This window comes from Poecile atricapillus, chromosome 2 (assembly GCF_030490865.1).
Source record: "Poecile atricapillus isolate bPoeAtr1 chromosome 2, bPoeAtr1.hap1, whole genome shotgun sequence".
NCBI lineage: Eukaryota > Metazoa > Chordata > Aves > Passeriformes > Paridae > Poecile > Poecile atricapillus.
In genome coordinates this window covers 108,439,812-108,462,628 of record NC_081250.1, presented here as the reverse complement: position 1 = coordinate 108,462,628, position 22,817 = coordinate 108,439,812, and the positions used below count along the sequence as shown (strand labels likewise).

General features: G+C 42.1%; 1 protein-coding gene across 2 annotated transcripts in view; it reads left to right on the top strand.

Moving 5' to 3' along the window:
* The first annotated feature begins 287 nt into the window (after positions 1–287).
* KCTD1 (potassium channel tetramerization domain containing 1) overlaps positions 288–22,817 on the top strand; it is a 100,228-nt gene continuing 77,698 nt past the window's right edge. The window contains exon 1 of one of the 2 annotated variants that reach the window (XM_058832766.1): positions 288–337. The gene's annotated coding sequence lies outside the window, so the exon portion shown is untranslated. Of the gene's footprint in view, positions 338–482; positions 502–22,817 lie in introns of those variants that run through there. The other variant, XM_058832768.1, reaches the window with a different exon arrangement.

Genomic DNA, 22,817 nt, shown 5'->3' with positions numbered 1-22,817 from the left:
TTGTAGGCTGGAATGAGACTGTTTTTTCCATCAAAAAAATCCGAAAAAAATACACGCGATATATATATATATATCTTTCTATATGCACGTTTTGAAGGAGATCAATTTTATGCCCGTGTGATCAGTTAATTTAATTTAACTTTTATTTCGGAGATTGATTCAGACTGGAGGTAGAGACATGAGCTAATTGTATCCTGATCCTTGCCTTGAGGGGTTTCAAAGCCCTGGAGCAACTATTCTCTGTATTTTGCTCTGTCTACCTTAGCCAAGCTATTGCATTTCTCTCTGGTGTAGCGAGGAGAGCAGACCGCTGCCGGGAGAGAGAAATATCGGAAGTGTGAGTTGGGGAGGGGGGGATGGGGGGGGAGAAAGGGGAGAAAAAAAGGGGGGACGAAGAAAAAAAAAAAAAAAAGAAAAAAAAAAAAAAGGGGTGGGGGTGGGGGTAAAAAAAAAAAAAAAAAAAAAAAAAAGAGGGAGACTTTGGCGGCTCCGGCGTTCCAGGTAAGGGCTGCTCGGGATTGTTGTTGTTTTCAGCGGAGGGTGCGGAGGGACTCGGGCGCCTCTCGCTTCCACGCATGTGCCGGGCGCTCGCAGCCCGCGCGCGGCCGCCCGGCCCGCCGCGCTCCCCCGCGCAACCCGCGCAGCGCCGCGGGGAGGCGGGCGGGGAGCGGCGGCGAGCGGGGGAAGGAAGGAAGGAGGGAAGGAAGGAGGGAAGGAGGGAGGGGGCCGCGCGGCGGGCGCCTCCTTTCCCCGCCGCCGCGATGGGGGGACTCGGGCGGCGGCGTGTGCGGGGCGGGAGGTGGGGGGGATGCGTTCAATTTAAACGTGTTTCCGCGCTGGGGGTGCGCGCCCGGCATTGTTCTCCGGCGGGCTGCAGGAGGGGGCCGCCATTGTGTGCGTGTCCGTGCGAGAGCGGGAGGCACCTTCCCCCAAGCCCGCGCCCCCTCCGGAGCGCCCCGCGGCGCCCTTTGTTGCCGGGGCGGCGAAGGGAAGCGCGGCCCCGCGGTTCTCCCCCCGCGCCGGGACCGCGGGTACCCCCCCGGGACCGGCAGCGCTGCCCCGTCCCCTGCCTCCGACGCCGGCCCGGATGAGGGAGCCGGGTCCGCCGGCTAAAAAAAAATATAATAAAAAAAAATTTTAAAATTAAAAAAAAAAAAATTTAAAAAAAAAAAAAAAAAAAAAAAAGGTAAAGAAAAAGGAAGAAGAAAGCAAGCCGCCCGCCGCCTGTTTCCAATCAGCGCGGTACAAGTTTATGTGAGCGTGCCCCGCGGGCACCGAGCGTGCTCGGACTGCTCGGGAGAATTAAAGATGGGCGAAACGCTTCCCTCTCCTGAGCGGCGGGGGCTGCCGGGGAGCGCGGCTCCTCCCCGGCCGGCGGGGAGCGGAGCGAAGGGGCAGCACCGCCCGGTGCCCGCAGGCAGCGCCCGGTGCGCGGGGGGGCGGTGCGGCTGCTGCCTCCCGTAATTGTTGTTCCCGGTCACGAGCCCGGAGGAAAGGCTGGGCCTGGAACGCAACTTTCCAGCTTCAGCTGCCCCTGGGCGCCGGGGGCCATGCAAGGGGTCTGAGCGCTGCGGGCGTGGGGACTGGGGAAACTCCGGGGTGACCTGGGGAAGTTGGTTCCATGGGCACACCGAGTCCGGCAGGTTAAAAAAAAAAAAAAAAAAAAAAAAACACCAACAAAAACAAGCCAACAAAAAGACAAGAAAAGAAAGAGAAAAACAAAACGAAAAGGAAAAAAAGTGTTCAGGTTAATCGTTGCGGGTGGGGCTCGGCAGCGCCCGCGGAAGGATGCTCGGCCCGCGGAAGGATGCAGGCCCCGCGGGTCGGAGGCGCTTGGCGAAACTTCCCTTTGCCTATTCAAAATGACTGCGGTGATTTTGGTGTATTAATTGCGCCCGAAGCACAACACAAAATGTTCTAGCACACGCTAGAGGTCCCTCTCAGAGCTGTCAGACGTTAGGGTGTTTTCAGGTTGGGTTGCTCTTCATTATTTATTTCTCCCCGCTTTAACTGTTTGAACAAAACCGGCTGTCCCTTCAAATGCCAGCGCACCGTGCGCTGTTCAAATAAGGGTGAAGAAAGATTTGTGCCTTTGCTGTTTGTGCCCTGGCTGTTTGGGCATCACTTAATAAACTGCGCTCTTGGAAAAAAAACAAAAAAAACCAAAAAAAACCCACGAATGTAAACTCTATTAATTTCATGCAGTGATTTATGAGTTTTGTTTGAAATAGCCTCACCGTTTGTTGTTGGGGCCAATTCCAAATTTTGTACTCGGTTTTCTCATGTGAATCTTGCCGTGGAAGTAAACAGTGTAAAACTTGAATAAGGATACCAGGCTATGGCTTGTGGTTTTTAAAAGAGAAACATGCAAGCAAGCAAAAAGCCAAGTATTAACGTTATAAAGAGTCAATAAAGATGATGGAGGTGACTAAAAATCATTGATCCTGATAAATTTCCATATCCAGACCGTGTTAGAGCACTAATTAGTCCCCCCAATCTTCATGTATTACAACAATATTATCACCATTTTACGGATGGAGAAACTGAGAAATAAAAAGAAGGTCACTGACTTGCCTGAAGCCATATAGCAAATAAAAGATAGATCTGGAATCAGCTAGGACAGATTTAGATCTCTTGCTGATTTGCACTTCTGTAACCATTGATTTCAGTGGAATTCTTCTGGATTTAAGTCAAGTTTGGACCTTATGTGTTCCTCTGTCCCTTAGAAACACTACTTCATGTAAATTCCATTTTGACCATGAGTGAATTAGATGCAAGACTTTAGGGGGAGTATTGGTGTACGTCCACTTTTTGAAAGACATTACTGTGAAACTTTAGGACTCAGTTGGCTTTTGATTATTCTTTTTTTTTTCCCCATTACAATTTCATTTGTCACCTCAGCATAGTTCCTTAGTTGGGTGTTGATATTGTGAGGTTTTTTTTTAATTAATTATTTCCTCATGTCTAGTGCAGGGTTTTTTTTTTTTTTTTTTACTGGATTCTGAGAAGCATTTCTTACTAGATATCTCTGATTGGAACCTTTGGTTTTATGTTGGCACACCCTTAGAGCACCCTAAGATTTTGCATGAGGAAAACTTCCATGCATTGCAGACCTCACTCGGGCAGAAATGAAAAATTGCATGAACATCATATGCAAAAACTGCCAGGCTTTCCCCTGTGTAGTAGAAAAGCTGCATGTGGAAGACTTGCTCACATGGGCACTTTATTGGATTATGGTAAGTTTATATATGGAGGAAATGCAATGTGAAGGGAAATATTCACTGATCATAACAAATGTTTGTACATTATTCAAAGTGGGGTCTCTCACAATTAACAAAATACCAAATCTGCCAGTCATAGTCAGATAGCATTTCACATGAGCCTAGCTGGGAAGGAATGATATTTTCTGCTTTCTGTATTCCGACTACTTTAGAAATTTCAGAATTTTCAGGATACCATAAAGCAGACACAGAAGTTCTGATTGTGGTTGTGTTGCTTTACTCTTCATTTATTAATGTGTGCTGGTATATACAAACTGCCACCACTAAAGCACAATATAAAGTTCCTGCTTTCATGTCATCAGGTGAATTTAGTAAGATGCTGGCACTTCAGGGAGCTGATAGTCACTCAGTGTTGCTAAAATTGCTGCAGTGAGGGTCTGACCTGACATCCTCATGTGTGGGGAAGCAGGCGTAGAATTCGGGAGTAATTAAGACTATTCCACTCCCTTCCCTCACCCCCTCCAATCTGAGTTTATGTGTCTGAAATAAGAAGCATTTAGTTGGGAATTAGCTCCACAGAGTGCATGTGGTTTGTTAAAGACCTTGTGCTGGTTCCCTGGCTGAGCAGAGTTTTCAATGCCAGAGCTTTAGCCTCCTTTCTCATGTTCTGTGCAGTAAACTACTGTGCCTCACTTGCAGTACGTGTTCAACTCTTCTCTTGTACCAGAGGAGAAATAATGTTGATCAGAAGCAAATTTTAATGGAGATGCCTGCTGTTACTTATTTTGGATCCTTTTATGCTGTTGCAGCAGAGCCAAGTTGGATCTCCTTCCAGGAAATAAATTTAGTTAGTTGTTGGGTTTTTTTCTGAAAGAAACATAATTCTTACTCTAAATGGAATCTTTTCTGTTGGTCTGTGTTCATTTATGTTTTCTTTTTACAGCCTGGGTAAAGTTCATATCTGGTATAATGCCATTGACTTCTATGTTGTTTCACAAAGCATTAATTTGTTTTTCTGTGTTAAAAAAACAGTTTTCTGTTGTCCTGCTTTCCAAAGAATATATTTTTTGTTTTTAAGGAAGAAGTTTGATTTTAGAAGGAGACAAAAATAAAATGTACATCTTCATTTTTATTTTGCCCACCTTTACTACTTGTGCAGGCAGATATTTCTTCTCTTCTTTCTCTACTTCTTCGGTAAATTAAGTTGAATATGTATGTTTAGAGAATGTCTATAGACAGAAGGGAGTAGCTACTATCTTCCTAGCTGATAACACCTTAAAAAAAAAATCTTGAAGTGAAAGCATTATCACATTCCATATTGATGATGTATGCTGTAGCTTTAATAATCTTGGGTTCTCTAATGTGTGTTTTAATCATGCTTTTAATCCAGAAATCAACAACATCCCATATCCAAATGAGCCAAAGCTGATGCTGTAGAAAGTTCAGTTGTAATCCCGTGTTTATGAAGTGAATGGCTCACCTGATAACCTCTCCCTGATAGCTCCTCATCTGGCTGCTGGCCCCACTGGCGATGGAAGTCAGGGTTTGATGTGGTTGGCAGGTTTGTGCAGACGCGGCTGTGCAGGTGGTTTGTACGCAGCCGAAGTCTGCGGGTGAGGGATACAAAGTTTAGGAGTGCTTGCTTGGGCAAAGGACAACTCATCCTGACAAATTATTTAATGGCTTTTACTCCACTAGTCTTCCTTGCCCAGTGCACTCATGGATAAGGAACAGCCTTTAAAAAAAACCCAAAACAAAAAAAAGCACCTCTGAACAGCAGGGTTGCTCGAAGATGATAGCAAAAAAGAGTTGTCTCATGCAGGTTAATGGCTCTTTCTGCTTCTCATTCTCAAACTAGACCTTTACTGTGGTTGTTCCCCCTCAGCCAGCATCTATGACTCAGTTCTGCCTCAAACCTCAGGTTCAGTGTAGGCATCTATGGGATTTTCCTTATTTCCCCTAGTGTAATTCAGGATGATTTGCAAGACAGAGTCACAGGCATGTGCATCTCACTTTGACTTTGTGATTGTCGTTGCCTCTATCTAATAGGCTGCTGGAGAGGGAACAAAACTTTCTCCTACTGCTGTACCAGGCTTTGTCAGACCTCATCTGCCTGCCTTTAGTTCTCACAGATGATGTCAGAAGCCACATCGTGATTGGATCAGGCAGAAATGATGAGGTTGTCTGAGGCAAAATATCTCCAGAAGACATGAGCAAATGTTAATATTTCTGCGTAAGTCACTGGTGAAACTTAATTTGTAGCACGGTGTGCATCCCTGAGCATTCCTCTTTGAGGAAGGCGAGCTTCAGCTGGAAACACAGCTAGAAGGATGACTGGGAAATGGACAGTCTGTCTTTTGAAAGGAGATTAGAAGAGGCTTTAGCAATGTGTGTACTCTGCAAAGGGAAATGAAAATTCCCTGTGAAGTCACACAGGTAGTGAATCCCAGAAAGGAGAGAAGTAGCTATTCAAGCTAAATGACAATAAATGTGGATGTAAACTGGGCCTGTTTAGGCAGTAGTTTCCCAGAACACTTTTGAATACAGCATTGAAAGTGAGACCTTCGATTTGGTAATACTCTGTTTTGTGCATGCCTTTAAAACCTGGGCTACTTGGAGAATATTTCCAAAAAGGTACCCCAGTGACCTTAGTTGTGGCCAATAGGCTGTGATTGACTAAGTTTTTTTTCATGCACATTTCTGTCAGTGGACAAAATAGTTAGATTTTCTAAAGAATATACACATTTATACATGTGTGTGTGTGTGTGTGTGTGTGTGTGCATATATATGTATATATGTGTCAACAATCAATTTCCAAAAAACACTATTTATTTTGAATGTTCCTTAGACAGAAATTTGAAAAACACCAACTTACATAAACATTTTTAAAACCACTGAATTTTTCACAGAAAAAGAATCAATATCTGTTTTTATAATCAGTGAAAATTTTGCATAAGTTTTGTCAATAGGAGGAATTTATTATTTGTTCTTCATATAGGATCCTTAGTTTATTTTTGTTCCAGCTGCAAAGCTATTTTTCTGTAGTTCTTCATTTTTTCCAAGTTAGACTTTTAATGTTTGCAGTTTTCTTGTAATTTATTTAGTGGCATTCACTTTATTTTCAACACATTCTATAAGGAGAGGGGAGATTTAGCAAAGAAACATAAGAAAAAAGCAAAAACCCCTTTTTTCTTTTCCTTTTCCATATTTTTCCTTTTTTTCTTTTCCTTTTTCTTTTCCTCACTTTCTTACAAAAAAACTTAAAAACATCCTCTCGATCATCCAGTCACCCAGTCAACTTTCACCGCACTGATTTGCTTACATGCCCGGTCTATAAATCCTGGTGGGGCAGGACCGTCTCCCCTCCTTCAGCAGAGCAGTACAGGTATCCAACAATTAATAATATCTCCTGCTATCAGGTATTCAACAGTTAATAATACCTTCTGCTATCAGGTATCCAACAATTAATAACACCTCCTGCTATCAGTGTTGCCAGGAGAGAAGAGAGGAGAGGAGCAGCTGGCATTGAGTATAACTCCGAGTAACTGATGGAAACCAAAGAGTCCAGGGGCTGCCGAAGAAGCTGCAAGTTTACTTCCTAAGAACATTTTGCCTTAAAAGAGGTTTATTTCCTTCTCTGAAGTGACCCTGGCGGCGGCATTAGGTGGAAGAGATGCTTAGCACAGCTTACAGAGGGAGTACAGGTCCAGCAGCATGATCACAGGGCTGTCAGGGGAAGGAGGGAGGAGCGCCCGCTTCTCCAGGATTTTGGGAATGGAATGAAATGGGGGTCTCTAGCTAAATACCGATGCAGGTCTCCCCGAGATGTACTGCTTTCTAAACAAGGCAAGACTCACCTAGAGGTTTAGTTAAGTTGCCCTAAGAGAGATTGATGGGCCATCCATTCAGCACAGGGGACCGGTGCTGAATAATTCACAGATCGTTATCATTTCTGTAGCCCATTATGTACCCATTACACCAAATCTTTTCTAAACGCTAAGGAGAGATAATCCATGTGCTAAGGACCACTCACACAAGATAAACAGACATTCCTGGCTTGCCGGTAACAGGCAGATTTGACACCATTTATCTATAGCAGCCAGTTCTGCTCTAAGTGGGATGGCAGGAAAGGGGTTTGGCAGGCTTAACATCTGTATGGGAGAGGGCCTGTAGTGATGTCAGGGCGGCTGTCCCAGCTGATGGCTGGCTGTAGGTGAAGACATGAAGACCATTACGAGGAAAAAATGAGAAAAAGGCTGACTGAATCGGCAGCAGACAATTTACACCCTGGTTATGAAACTCTGGAGGCTCACAGATGCAGGGAAGTTGGGGAGAGCCTTGAAGACTGGTGAAAGTCCAGTGGAGGAATTCAAAGAGAGTCAAAAGGGAGAGCTGGGGCAGGTAGGACTCCATTCTGTGTGAACAAGCAAAAGGCCAATGGGTTTATTCTAGGCACTCAGGAGATGGTCACTGATGAGATCCAGGTGGAATCTTACATGGATCTGCAGCTTGGCTCTGGAGAAGAGGGAGAGGAGCACTGGAGTTCAAGATGGCTGCAGATGTGAGCTGAGAGACAAAATGAAAAAGTGCAACCTTCCATATCCTCCAGCTTTTCCTTACAGTGGCCTCTGTGGTACAAAAATAGCCTGGGATTCCTGGAGGCAAAATGAGGACATGATTTTTGCTATTAGCAGAAAACTGAATTTCTAGGGCTGATAATGCTGTTTCAAGGAAGAGACTTCCTGAGAAACCAATAGGCAGGATCATTCCTGTTTGGGAAGAACTCTGGTCAGGAATAAACTAGTTAGCTCTTTCTCAGGAGGAGAGGTGGTTCTTTCAGGGAAAACAGTGGCTTTGGAGAAGCATTTTCTTTAACTCAAAAATCTGTATTTATTACTGGCTGCCTACAATCTTTTTTTTCTTTTTCTTCGTCTTCCTCAAGTATTTACATCAATGTTCTGCAACTGAGAGTACCACAGGTTGCTGAGAGATAAGCTGTAGAGTGATATCCTTATTCATTTATAAGCTAATGCCTTTTTAAATTCCATTAAGTGCCCTCTTGTTTTATGAAGGGCATCTGATTTCTCCTTCACACCATTCCTTATTTTACATACCTCAATTCCATCATCTTTTACTGTTTTTCTTTCTAAATGAAATAGTTCTGGTTTTAATCTTTTTGTTTAGAAATACCCCCACATGTCTCTAATCTTTTTTGTTGCCTTTGGCTATCTAGTGCAGCTATCTATCACTCCCATCTTGCTTCTCACTGGATCTTTTAAAGCTAGTTCCAAAGTCATCAGTGTGAAAGAGACTGAAGGATAGTCTTGTGGTTAAAGTATATTACTGAGACTCCAAAGTTCTTCCAGATCTCCTGCCCTATGACCTCAGACTAATCACTTGGCTGCAGAGTTTCACAGTTTCCCTTTCAGTTCCAGAAAATACAATGGGGAAATCTCAAGCAAAATATATTAAGTGTTTCTCCATGTCTAGATGGAAATTATTCTAGATGCATAGCCATATTAAATGTAGTGGTTTTGATTGTTTTTCCACAAGGCATGTGTGTTGAAATTTGTAACTTCTCCCTAACTCTTTGATTGTATGGTGCTTGACTGTTTCTTATTTGTTACACTCCTCTGATATTAGGTTCCAAACATATTCAATTAAGTAATTTCTTTTTGTTATTTTATGGTGAGCTTCATATGGAAAGTATGAGTTACTAACAATTTGGACCAAACAGACATCTGACTTTCATGTATCCTTGGGGACTTGGAAAGTCAGCTCAGTCCTGATGGAAGTGAAAAACAGGATAAAATTCTGACGTTTTACGTGTCGGACACAGCCTGTTCCTGGGAGACACAAGGTACCCCTAACTCCCACTCATACTTCCCACGTGTGGGATCTAGACCAAGGTATTGCTGGCTTTCCTCCAGTCTACACAAACTAATTATCCACAACCTGTCAAGGCTCTTGCAAGGAGCATAAGACTGGCCCATCTGGTTCCCTCCTCTGACGTTTTCAGCAAAGCCTGGCTGTTACATATTTCTAGCACCTCTATCAGTCTGCAAAAGCCCACGTCAGGTCTGGAGCACCTTACTGCCTGGGTGTGTCATTTGGTGCCTCATTTCTGGCACACAGGAGCCAAGAGTACTCTGGATGAGCGTACACTGCTGTCACAGCCCCACACTCCAAGGAATCTCCTAAGCACACACCTTCCCAAGTGTCATCACTTGCTGCAAAAAGGTCATGTGTCAGGCAGTGGGAGGAGAGATCTATGAGGTGCCTGAACTATAAAACCTTTCTTTTTAAATCTTCTTGTGCCATAAAAGATGCTGGAAAAATACACTTTGATAAGATGCTATTCCAGCTGAATGACAAAAGCAAGCTGCTTAGATATTTGTAGCATAAAACTAAGGAAAACTACATTGTACTTTAAACTGGTTTGTTTTTTGTTTTTGTTTTTTTTCTGCTTATTTTCCCCCTAGCCCCACAGCTTGGTTTTTTTGGGTTTTTTTTGCCTTGATGTCCCTCTTTCCCTTTGTAAATAGATAGTCAGATCCTGCTTTCATGAATCTCCCAGACGGCATTGTCTGCTCCTTCCACTGGAGCTCAAACCTCTGTACATATTCCTGTGCAAGCCCCAGGAAATTTGGTGCTCTTCTGGTCTCTGTGAAAAGAGGCCAGTCCTGGCAGACTCCTGATAACCCCATTCAGGTCAATAGGCTTGTTTGTTTGATTAAGGATAACACACAAGGATGCTCAGGGGTGTTGAGACATCAAGAATGTTTGCAGCTTTAATAGAGAAAAAGGGTAGTTTGGATTTTGGTGGGGTTTGGAGTGCTTTGTCTCCCTTATGCCTTATAGCTGGCATTTTGTCATAGCCTTCTGTTCACTAGCATTCCCATGACACATGAACATGCTCAAAGAAATTTCCTTTGAGAAGTCAGTGGGCCTCATTACATTTTCAAAGTTTAGAGCTGTAATCCTCTTTGCCCCTCTACATGGGCAGCTGGCCCTGCCAGATTCTGATTGCTTATGTGAACATTTGATAAATCTCACGGTGGACTACATTTGCTCTTTCACCCAAGCAGTCATCACACACATTTTCCTAACACTTTAAAATTATGCCTGCCAAACATTTTCTGATGTAAAGTTAAAAGCCATGTATTACTGAAGTGATTTTTCAGCCCTTGTGGGCATGTTTTTCTTTCTTTTTTTTCTTTTCTTTTTTTTTTTTTTTTCCTTGTGTAGTTCAGATAGTTTCAAGCTCTTTTAAACAGGCTGCCAAGGGTCAGTTAAAAAAAAAAAAATTCTTCTTTTATTTTTTCCTAAAAAGTATGGTGGCTATTATTTTCATTTATGCAACAACTTTCAAAGCTGAATTCCAGTGAATGTAATGTTGCCTTACTGCCATGGCCATAGAGAACTTAATATGAAGGTGGGATTGCTGCTTCCTCTCTGTAAAGGTGCCAGTCCTGCACTTCGATCAGGAAGGAGACTTTTCCCGTTGATTTCAGGTAGCCACAGCTAAACAGGCCCCACCCCACTGTGCTCAAGTCGATGATGCTCTCTCTGGAGTGGCCTCCACCGATATTCTATTTATGCCCTGCTGAGACACCCAAACTGGCCATGTGGCTTGAAGGGTCCACAGTTCCCTCCTGGCTGCCATGCTCACTCGCAGGGAAGGGAACTGGGATGGAACTGGGTCAGTCATCCAGACTTGGAACACTCCCAGGTCCCCCAGTCTAAGCTGGACCTGTGTGGATTTGGTGGCATCTTTGCAGTCCAGTGACCTGGTGTCATTTATAGCCAGGCTCTGCATGCAAACCATTTGTTCATCTTCAGAGCTTTGCCTGACCCTTCCCTAATTTTTACTTCCTATACAGATCATATTCCTCCTGTCAGTGTGTGAGCAGAAGGCAAAATCTCATTTTTTTTCCTCCTTGATCCTCTTTCCTCCCCTTCTCAGTGCTCTGGGCATTTTCCTTTAAATGCCTCTATTTTTCCTCTGGGTTCCAGAGCTGTGCATGGCTTTTGAAACTGATTAAAGCAGTTTGTCCTACCATGGCAGAGAGATGCTAAAACAAAGCATGTGTGTCTCTTGGTCTTATACCAGGATTTTTTTATTTTTTTTTTTTTACTCTTTTTTCCCAGTTTCTTGTTTAGCAAACATGGTTAAACAGGATCATGGTGTAAAAAAAACAAAGCAACTCTTACCTTTCTGGAGAGAACCAGCCTGATAAGAAGCCCAGCTTTTTTCCAAAGCCCTGCTAGTGCCCTTGAACTCACTGAAGCCTGCTCCAGCATCAAATGGTCTAACCAATATGAATTTATCATTTCCTTTCAAAGTGCCTTGGCAGGACCTTTATTTGAAATTGTATTTGTTGCTTGTTTGTGTCAGAACCACACTTCATGCAGTTTTCTAGAAGTGTAGAGGCTTGGGTCTGGGCCAGTCCTAAATAAAGAAGCTAATACACAATTACCTCCCCACCCTGGTGAAACACAAGAAATACAAAACATCATATAAAGCCTCCTGGGGTGCAGATAGAGGAGTGATAACAATGTAACACTTAAACTGCACTGCAATTAAAATATGATCCTTTAAATTTCTTGTTTTTGGAGGGAGGAGAGGGTTGGAAAGAAGTGCAGAGAACGAGTCAGAAGTGAAGGCATTACAGTCTTTACCCTCAACATGGAACTACTTAAGCATACCATAATTGCATCACAGAAGGTATGCATACCCCGAAACCAAAAAGGAAGCAGGAAGGCTAGAAAAAACAAACACAGCATGATGAACCAAACAGGTAACCTTCAGGAAAAGGAAATGTAGCCCTGGCTAACCCAAAAGACAGAAACGTAAACTGGCAAGAGAAAATGAAAGACAAAGGAAACGAGGATATTTCAAATGCAAAGAGACACAATTCTACAAACAAACGAGAAATTTAAATATCTAAAACAGAATTAGTGAATTTGCTGGATCAAAGGGGCAGTTAAAAATGACAAGATACAATTATAGAGGCTACATAATATCCTCCCATCAGTCTTTACCGATTGAAAATACAGTCAGTCTCTAGATATTCTATTTAATTACTGTAGATGGGTGCCTGTCAAACACTGAGGTATCAGAAGAGAAACTGCAGGATTGACATGCTAAAGTAACAAACCTCCCAGAGCAGATGGCATCAATCAAGACTGATAGCTGTTAACAAAATCATGCAAGTTTCCCTTAAAAATAGGCTATTCTGCTATACCAAAGCAATGGAACGTTGCATGTATTTTATTTTAAAATCAAGATCATCTCAACCAAATGGAAATGAAAGAAATGTTGAAATATAAGTTAGCAAACTAAAAAATATGCTTAATGCTAAGCATGGCTGATCCAGTAACAGTGAAACTTGCCTTTTATAACTTCCTAAAAAAATCTTGGAGATCTCAGTGATTAGGCAGAACCATTTAATATAAATTTTTAAGGAAATTTCAGAAAGTCTTTGATAATTTATCTCAGAAGATGTTGTTAAGAAAATCTAGTAATCATGAAGTGAGATGAGAAATTGTGCCCTAGATTTGTTTTACAAAACAAAGCAGGTGTTGCAGGAATGAAGAATGAAAGGTCGGCAAGGAAGGCAGTAGAATCCTTTGACAAATTATCACAACAATAAGGTGGGACATATAAAGATGACAACATTGGGGAAATTATCTGACCCCTTGGTCACCCAGGGCAAGACAACTCTGAAAAACTTGGGGGCCCAAATAAACTGAGATGAGGACGGTGACATTAATTTTATTGCTTTGCCAACACGGAAAGTGCCAAATATGAGAGGAAATATTTTATGTTCTCTGAAAACATTCTCAGGTTATGAAAAACCTTTTAAACCCTCTTATTTTCTTTGTCATGTAAGAGCAGAGCAGCAGTGGAAGGGGCAGACTGTGGTGCTCGGTTGCCTGAAGGCAAAGCTGGAGATGCTTCAGGCAGCACCAGAACCTGGAGGGCAGTGAGAGGGGGCTCCCCTAAGGCAGCCAGATTCCCCATCAGATTGACCTGTTTTGGTCACCCTGTTAAACAAGAGTTAAACACAGAACAGACCCAAAATGCACCAAAAGAGCTGGTCTGTTAAGAGAAGAGACAGAACATATCATAAAAGTAAATTATATAATTAATACAACTGGGAAAATCAATGAATCTTTCATTTTGCTCTGCCATAATATTAGGGGGTTTTTTTGTGTGTAGCAGTGTTAGTTTGTGAAAAAAAAAAAAAACCAAAACAGTGTTATTCCTGGTTTTCTAAATTATTTTCCAAATTATTGGTTAGAACTGGCTGCAGCATCATTCCTGCCTATTTCCATGTTTATTTCCCTGCCTTTGCATACTGAACCAGCCTGGGAAATGATCTCACAAAGATCAGAAATGCAAAAGGAAACATAAAGCCAGAAAGTCTAAAGCTGATAAAAGGAATTATATTTTGATACTAAATGGAAACTCCCTGGTGCAGGTTGAACTAGATGACCTTTAATGGTCCCTTCCAACCCAAACTATTCTATTATTTGAAGATTCTATAAATGACAGCAAATATCATTCAGCTCAGCTTGGGCTGGTACAGTGAGGTTCACCTGGGACTGGTCCTTGGGAGAGAGACAGAAGAGAAGACTGTACAAAAATGGGACTTAGTGCCTTACAACAAAGCTGTGGTCCAGCCTTAAGCAGAACTGTACTGGAGACTTCATATTTTTTTTTCTATAAAAATTACTAAATTTTGTAATCCAAAGGTTCCTTTCACTGCTCTTGTTCATTTTCCTTCTCTTGCTCCTGCAATGATCATGTTCTGCTGAAAAAATGTTCAGTTTGTTATGAATTATTTGAAATTTTGTCAGTCTTGGAGTGGGCAAAAAAGAAATGGAGAGATGCTTGAATAAAGAGAAATCCTCTTTTACAGAAATGAATAAGATATGATTAAAGCAGTGAATAACTTCCTTTCATCTCACACCAAATACAGTATTTGTGGGATGTCAGGATTATGAATTTCTTGTGAATGACTGAAGTTCAAAATACTCCTATCTGTAATTTTGCAGCTAGTGGCACTTCAGGGTCCAGGAGTCACCAGAAGAAATTACAGAGAGAAAAATAATTTAGAAAAGAAACTTAAAGTTTATTATGACACAAATCACAGTAGAGAAATGGAGGATGAATTTAGTTCCAACATACAGTACATGCTTTAGTCTGCAAGCTAAGAAATAATCATATGAAACCTCTCTGCCTAACCTGATCTGCAAATAAAATCCATTTAATTCCTCCACCTTTCCCTGGTAAAGAGTAACATTACAGGTAAAATGGTAGATACCTTCAGGGTGATATCACCAACACTGAATTTTTTATTATCTAAAACAAAACAAAACAAAACAAAACAAAAAAAAAGGAGATTGCATTTTGTTCTTCTTAATCAGTGTCCCCAGTGGATACTTCTGATTTTCCCTAACAGTATTTTAGAAGAAACTTCATTTGAAAGCCCAGGATCTGACTTTTGTTTTTTTATAACAGGACTGATAATCTTAGGTGCAAAATTGCTAAGCTCTGAGAGTGCTGAGATTCCAGGCTTTAGAGGCCACCAGAAAATACAAAGCATTCAATATCCAATGCCTTCCCACAAACTCTTTTACAGAGACTCCTAGGCTTACACCTCTTGCTGTGTGCACATGACAAGGGGAAGGAGGAAAGTGAAAAGCCCCATCTCACAGTTTTCCATTCACAAGCACAGACTGTGTAACCTCCATAGCTCAGTGCACATCTTTAAATATATTCTGGGATTAATGAATGTGGCATTCATATCTGCCAGTCACAAAATAGCAATTTGCAAGCTGCTTCGAGCATCACTGCCTGTGCCAGTGTTTTGTGCAGGGGATCAGAACCTCACAGGATTAGACACGCTGGACAAAAATGACTGTATTTAGCTATGCATAGGGAGTTCCCCTGTTTGCTTATCTAGTACATTTGCAAATAGATATTCTACTGAAGGCATTTTCAAGTGTTATCAATAACTTCTTCAGTCCATAAACTGATCACAGAGCAGGGTAAAAGTGATTGCTAAATAGAAAGCACAACCCAGTGCAGACTGGCAAACACAACAGCAGGAGTCACTGTTCTAAGGCAAAGAAATGAACACCAAGGTCTGTCCCGAAGTTAAAACAGAGCGGGTGGAACATTCCCTAATCACTCACAGGGAAGGACACGGCTGCTCAGTGCACCGTGCATTTGTGAATGGTGGGGAGATTAAGAGCAGGCAGTTAAACAAGGAGAAGTATTTTGTGCTCTGTTCTGAGTGAAATGAGAGAAACAAGTTCCCAAAAGACACAAAGAGTCAGCCATAGAAGTTGTGGATTTGTTTTCACTGCGCTCAGATCCTTTATTTCGCTATGAGCAGATGACAGCGAAGGTTAATTTAAAATTATGATTATTTGAATAGAATAACCACAAATTAATATAATGGTATTGTAATTATATTGGCCACCTATCCTGTTGCATTTTTTATCAGATTTCAAAGTTTATAAAAAAGAGGTGTTTTACTTTGGATGCATTTTCCAGAGAGGGGAACTGCTGCACAGAAGATGGAGTGACCTATCCAAATTCAGCCAGGAGGCAATTGGCTGAGTCAGAAATTGAAACCAGAGTGCCAGCCCAATGAGGAAGGCATACTAAAACAAATGGAACCAAGTAGAAATGGGAGCAATGTTGCCACATTTCTACAGTGAGAAGTGCCTTATTTACCATTTCTTTAGAATATTAGCACACACATTTTTCTTTTTTTTTTCTTTTTTTTTTTTTCTTTTTTTTTTTTAAGATGAGTATTTAATTAATTACTGAACTGGCTCTGCCGTTCCTCTACAGGATGAAAACAAACATTTAAACAAGTCTCTCCTGCCAACCCCACCCAACACCTACTCAGTTACAACAGATGGATGAGTGCCACAGACCAGATGTCAAAATGATCCCAAATTTGACACTGCACAAGAAACTGTAGCATGCTGCAGAAAAGAACCGCTCCCACAGTAGTATTATTTAAATGCCAGGTTGCACTGATCCCTGTTAGAAGTGATGTGCACAGAACCCAGACAGCAAAGGCTGTAGTTGCTGCCACAGGCTCCTGAAATCTTTCCATCTCTTTTAGTAATCTTGCCTAAATTTTGTTGTCTTCTAAAAGTGGGAGGGTTTGCTGGAAAAGGATATAGAAATACCTGGCTGGAGTCCAAGAGGGATGAGGTGAGTGTCTTCTCTCCTTGGAACAGCTTTGGTTACACCTGCTTTTGTAGTGCCTAGTAAATAGGGCTGCTTCAGATGCTCCTTGCTGTCCTTGGAGGTCAGACTTGAAGGATATGTGATCTCTCTTCTTAGACACTGTCTTCTCCCAAAGATGGAGAGATTCAGGTGTGGTGTGGATAGGGATGTATGTACATGAAGAAGGTATAAAGCTTTGGCATTTACATAGGTGCCAGCTTCATTCAAATGGTTTATGGAATGTTGTATCCATTGACTACTTTAAGCCTGAAGCAGTGTAGCCTTCTGGGCAAACCTGAGGGCCTTGAGGTTGGATGGATGGCCCAGAGTTACTGAGCTTACCAAGGAAATAGGTTACCCTCCGTGTCTGTAGCATGGTATGATGACTTGAGCCAGGAGAGCTCCCCTGGAACTGTGGAGCATCTGTAGTTAGTACAGAAGAGTTCAGATGAACTTCAGACATGCCTTTGCAAGCCTAGTTTGACTTCTCCCAGGGCAACAGCTCTTGCAAACAAAAACTTGTACAGTGGGACTGGCATACTCATCCCAGTCCTGCCATAGTCTCAGCAGTTCAGACAGGAAATGTATACAAAACAGTTGTCCAGCAAGAAAAGGTCTCTCAAAAATGAAGCTTTTTGCTGGAATTTTTCAGTTTTGATTATTAAATCATGTAGGTCAAAACCTTCTTGGTTAAACTGAGTAGATAAATGATCTAGAAGTACCAAAATTCTGCTGATTTGAGCAACTACGTAGGAGAGCCGTAACACCTGGAACCTGTATGAGACAGAGGTCCACCCTTCAGACCTGAGAATGGTTTTCCTTTTGTCCTAATGGGGATTTGAAACCTCAAAACTACCATTTCCCAGATATATACTTGTTACTGTCATACTGGAAGAAGTATTTTGGATACAGGAAAGGGAGTCTGTCACTAAAGGACACAAAATGATTCACACCACCACTCTCAGCGTCAGAACAAAAACCAGTGACTTTATTTTCTATACATTTTCTATAAATACTAAAATACTCCAGTATTTATAGATTCTTGTCAATGACCAGGGATTGGATAATTAAGCTACCACCTTCCCAAGCACACTGGTCATAAGAAACGTCCATCAAAAGATGTTTCTTTGAAGGAATGTAATAAACAACTTATGTTTACAGGACTTTCATGAGAAAGTAACTAAAATTATGAAAACATTATCAGTAGGCTTAATTTTCAGGGCGACAGTCCAGGGAGATCATGGATGACACTGTCTTACTAGATTTAATCTTGAATCTTTGAGTGTCTCTTTTGCAGAGTATTTAGCATTTTGCAGCATTCTGCCCCAGTTGCATGTAATGAGCACTTAGCTCTTTCACAAATGAGATCTCAAGTCATTGCAGTCAGACACCCACATCAAAAAAAGGAAGAGGGTTTTTGTGCCCACTCTGTTTGGTTTAAGTGACTAGTCCAGTACCCTATTGCAGAAACTTTGCAGCAGAGCCAGGGATATAATCAAAGGATGTATCTTCAGCTCCAGGCAAATTTGAGACAAACTGTCGGACTACAGATGCCTATTCAATGAGTCGCATCCATCCTGGGCACTGAATGAGGCAAGGCCCTGTAGAAGAAGGAGAATGTGATTAGATCATTAAGTGCAAAAGAAAATGTGGCAGTAGGAGAAGCAACATAGCTATGCGGCTTTAAGCTAATTAGTGGGGAAACAGATTTATTTTAGCTGTGGCTGTATGGAGGTCTCTAGTGTTGGGTAACTTGAATTAATGTCACACTTATAGTTTGCTGAGCAAACTTAACATATTCTCTTTGGTGCCCACAAACTCTCAGCAACATAAGAGAATCAGGATCCCTTTTCAGATCAAAGCTTAATCATGTTTCTGCTGCCTTATCACGTTCTCTTTATTTTCAGCACATGCGTGGGATCACACAAGGCAGGCATGGCCTGAAATACCAAGGTACTACATGTAAAATGATGGCTGATTCTTGGCAGCAGTCAGGAATTCAACATGTTTTTAATATTCTCTAAGACCTTTGCTTTCCAACACTACGTAATCTTAAAGAATAGAATCTATTCCAAAATCCTCACAGTGTCTCTGTGTATCCTTATGTTTTTGAGAAACCCTGATATGTCCATAAGGCACAAGGAGTTAATCCATGTTAATTATTAACTGACTCCAGAACAATAGCATGTGAGTGCAAGTTCTTTGTGGATATTGGACCTCATTACAGTGTTCCTATTGGAGCAGTGACCTCACCATTTTGGCTTGTATCACATCAACACCATCTAACACTGTAGCAATGGAGCTACCAGAGGGCTATTGAAGAGGGTAATACCAGAGGGTATACATGGTTATTTAATTCTGTGTGCTTTAGTAGGGGTTTGTTATGCTGCATAATTTTGCAAGACGAAATTTTGCAGCTCTGATTCCCAAGATGGAAAGCAGTTTCCATGATCTATCCAAGACTAAAGAGGTGATGCCCACTTGTATCTTCACATCAATGCAACTGTGCTAACAGTGATGAGACTCTAGCAGTACAATTGTTGGTCAAAATAAAATGAAAATTTCCCCATTAATAAGTCACATTAGTAAAATTGTCAACAGACAAGTCCTGATATAGTAAAGGAAGCCTAGTAATAGAGGACAAGAAGGGACATGGGAGATCTTTTAGAGTTCTGTAGTTGATTATTCTGTACTAGTTGGTTAACAGATCACTGAAACTTCTTGGAATAAATATTTTCTTTGTGACAATTATGTTTGATGATAAAGTGTTGGAGACAACAAGGAAGAGTAAAGAAGAGCACCACATATCAACTCTCTAGGTAATGATGATACAAGATGAAAGAGGAGTCAGAGAGGAAAAGATGGTCTGAAAAAGAAAGGAGGAAGAAAAGACAATGGAAATGTGAGGCATAAGAGAGCAATTGAGAGAGTTACTTGACAGCTGAAAAGTGCCAAATATGTGTCTCTGCACTGCTCTGAAGCCCCCAGGTATGGGTGCAAATCAGAGTTTGAAATGTTTTCCATCAATGCACTTTCCCACCCCATAGTCGGTCGCCAGAGCCAGTTATCTACCCATAATCATCCAACAGCCCTTCAGGAGCCCTGGCTAAAGGCAAAGGGAAGGAGCATCTGAGGCCATGGTTTCTGTGGCTCAGAAGACTGTTTTCCCTTCATTTAAGGATTAATGTTTTTCACAGTTCCAAGGATGACTGCTCAAATGTTCTTAATTGTGTGTGTGCTTGCCTGATGGGAAATGTGCAAGAGCATTTGGGGACTGTGGCATTGATACATGGCAAATGGCAATTAACAGAACAAACTCTGCTTCTGGCAGATTAACCTTGCCCAGAATTCTAGAGGGGTTTTTGTATTGTGGTGGTGTTAGTGGGTTTATTTTGAAGTGCATTTATTTGATAAAATAAGGGAATTTTAGATTATAATTTCAAAAGTTTTGTGAGGATAGAGTCCTTCTTCCCTGACACGTGCGCTTATTTTTCAGTTCTGCTTTCCCACTTCTGTTTGCCTAGGCATTGGCCTGCATCCTTTCATGTGTATTGCCTCTGATGTCTGACTCATTATGGCAACAGAAATGTTGATGCCAGACCCAGAAGCAGTACTTAAAAACCTGCTATTCTCTCTCCTTCAAGCTCAAAGCTAACCCAGTTTGTGGCAAATGAATGAAATGCAACCATTTGGCACCTTGTCCATGCATCAGTTTGGAAACATAGGACCTTTCTCCTCTGTTTTTCTGCATCTTTTTCTATTTGACCAGGCTGCCATAAAGACCAGTAACTCTAGGGTGTGGAGTTTAACGATTGGAAAAGAAATAACTGGTTTATTGCATTCTCTCTTGCATTGCCAAGCCTCTCCTCTCACCTCTTAGTATGTTTCCCATTGTCTCACATCCAGGATTAAAGAGATTCCTGGATTTAAAAGGAGAAAAACAATCATCCTTATCCTTTATGTTTGGGATGGAGGATACTTAGCCTTTATGTTTGAAGTGGAGGATAAACGGATAAGGCAGTAAGAGTAGGGAAAGGTAGAACAGGACATGAAAATTATTGCAGTCTGAAAACTCTAACACAGAAGTAAAGTGTCTACTCCCAAATACACTGTTTAAAAAATAATCCAGGCTTCATCTCTTTCTTCATGCTTTGTTTTGGAACATCATGTGGTCATGAATACTAGAGATTAGCAAGCGCTGGGCACGGTTTTACCCAAACACCAGCAAGGACACGTGGCTGAAAGCACAGAGATTCCCCCACACATGGCTAGGGACAACAGTCCTGGCAGGACTGCAGTGCTTGGTGCCACCTTGAGTACAGCATCACAATGGCTGGGCACCATGTGCCAAGGTGAGGAGCTGGAACCTCCTGAGGAGGCAGGCAGGATTATAGGAAAATGAAGAAACTTGGGAAAAGAGGGGTAGAATCATACTGTCTTTCCCACAGATATTACTGTTGTTTGTTCAGCTGTTTGTTTCCCCATAGGAACAAGAAAGCAGCCAGGGATCTCCCAAAGAAGTGTGGGAAGTCATCTATCATGAGATGTAATCACAGCTCAGAGAGGAAGGGGTTTTTCTTTTCTCCTGCTTTGAAGCTGACAGCCATGAAGTGGGTTTTTTTCCTCCTGATTTCCTCCTGGTTTCCACAGGATTGCGAAGAAGAGATAAAGCAGAAGGAGGAGATTGTAGAAGGCATGTTCAGTGTAGCTTCACATACCAGTTCAGTGTATTTTCTGCACCACTTTTCCCTGTCTTTCATCTTCCCAATCTCTCCTAGCAGAAACATAGGAAACAGTTGAAGCAGATGGGTGTGTAATTCTGTCTATTCCCAGAGGAAAAATAGGTGGTGAAGGGACATGGGAGAAAGCAGATGATTTGGAGAGAGCAGAGGATGAATCAGGAAGGGAAGCACTGTCCAAGCTGGGACTGATGTGTAGCATTTCAGTTACCTGGGTGTGATGCATGAGGAAGAGGGGAAAAACTGAGGAGTTCATCTTAGAAGAATAAGAAAGAAGAGTCCCAGGCTAAGAATAATTATCATCTAGATTTACCAGCTCAAGGCTGGACTGTTGGCGGTGGCATCAAAATTATATTTCTAGTTTCTTTCAACTGGAGTGAGCAAAGAGAAACTATTTTATTTTGAGAACTGTGAAAATGGCAAATGAGAGAACTTTTGGTGTGCCTTAAAATGCCACTTTTTGCTCACTTTCACTCACCTTTGGGATGAAGTGGTCCTGTCTGATGAAGGTAACTGCAAGATATGTGCTGCTTGGCACCACTGTCTGGACTCCTTACCAGGTGTCCCAGGAGAAAACTCCTCTTGCACAGCAAATTTACTTAGAATTCGCCTGTGACTGCAGAAGTTTTTGTTGAAAGAAGGTTGTTGGAGGTTTTGAACAGAGCTGACCTCAGGCTCTAGCAACACAGAATCTGCTGAGGGCAGCAGGTTGCCTTGAGGAACAAATCAGCTCTGGTCCCAAGTCTACGTCATCTGTGCCAGAGCCCTAGAAAATGAGACTTGCTCCTGCTGCTGCCTTCACCAAGGCAGAGTCACTGCTGGGAGCGAAAAGAGGCAAATCCCACCTCTTGTCAGCTGTGGGATGAAGGAAGTCTAGTTCTACAGCATTCTTTTATGTCTCCTTTAGATCTGCCCCCTATCTTTTCTGTGCTCTTGCCCTAAATCCTGTCCACCGCTGCCTTCCACTAGGACAACAGAGTTCAAATTTAGTTGTGCCGCTGAGAATAATTCACCTGTTCTGGACATAGAGCTCATGAATATGCCTGCATATGCCAAAGGAACATAAATGGATCAGGGCTACAGAAATGCTCCTACAGTGACTCTTTCTATCCACTGTGTCTCCTGATGGGAAAAACTGCAGGCTATCAGACCACATCTTCCTCTGTGAAATGCTCCTCTAAGTGAAATTTAGAATTGTAGACAGTTTGACAATAGGATAGCTTTAGGGCTCTAAAGGTTTGGCTACTTGCCGACAAACTTAGAGGGCACATAGGGATTGATAGAGGAAAGTACAACCTGAGTGGAAGTAATTTTAGAACTATTTCATATCCTTTTGTAGTACAACTCCATCCCCCCACCTTTTCCTGTTGTTCCCTGTTGCTCCATCTTACGTGGCTTGGTTAACTCAGCCCAGCCTTGCTATCCCAGTATCAAATCCTCGCTGATACAGCAGTGGCAGTGGTTCAAAAGGAGCAAGACAGGATGCTAATGGAGGAAAGAGCCATCTGTTTGGTTTGGATTCCTGTAGGGTTTGGTTGGGGTTTTTTGGCGGGGTGGGGGAGGTCTTTACTTGAGAGGAATGTCCATGGTGAAATT